The following is a 687-nucleotide window of genomic DNA, read 5'->3' on the forward strand; positions in this document are numbered from 1 at the left end:
CCACTATCATGCTCAGTCCCCACCAGGGTTTCAGCAATTCCTCTTTGTTACATTACCCTTGATCATGCCCTTCCAGGCCTCCCACACCCACCTCACCATCAATTTGGATCACTTGTTGTTCCCTTGTCCCTGGGTTTGTTAACACCACTTCCTTTCCCCCTTTTTAAAGAGATAAGATATCATAATGTGAACTATTGACACAGTGTTGTTTGAAGGGGAAGAAGACCCAAATTCAATATTTTCTTGACCTCTTTATTTAGCCTGAAACAGGACAAAGACAATCATCTTGATGAGAGAAACCATTAGCATGAGGCCATCATCATGTCCAAAGAATTCACAGAAGAGAGTGTTCTCAGCATTCAGACAATTGGCCTTACTGCCACCGGATTATATCTGAAAGCTATGGTGGGAACCTCTTTCTTTAAGGTAAGCATTTGAATTTTATCAAAATAAAGAGTGTGAATTCCTATTACTTTGATCACTGTGGCAGTTTGTCATGTATTTTGCTCTCTCTTTTTCTCTAGATATAGTTATAGGTGTAGCTGTAGATATTCATCTCAAGGAAATTACTCATGTAGATACAGAGGCTGACAAGCCCTAAGTCTGTTGGTCAGATGTCAGGTGAGGGATGTCATGCCTGACTCATGGAACTACAGTGTTGGCTCACTTGCTACAGAAGTTGACAAG

The sequence above is a fragment of the Echinops telfairi genome, unplaced genomic scaffold (assembly GCF_000313985.2).
Source record: "Echinops telfairi isolate 266 unplaced genomic scaffold, ASM31398v2 ScPeMD7_2291;HRSCAF=2852, whole genome shotgun sequence".
Lineage (NCBI taxonomy): Eukaryota > Metazoa > Chordata > Mammalia > Afrosoricida > Tenrecidae > Echinops > Echinops telfairi.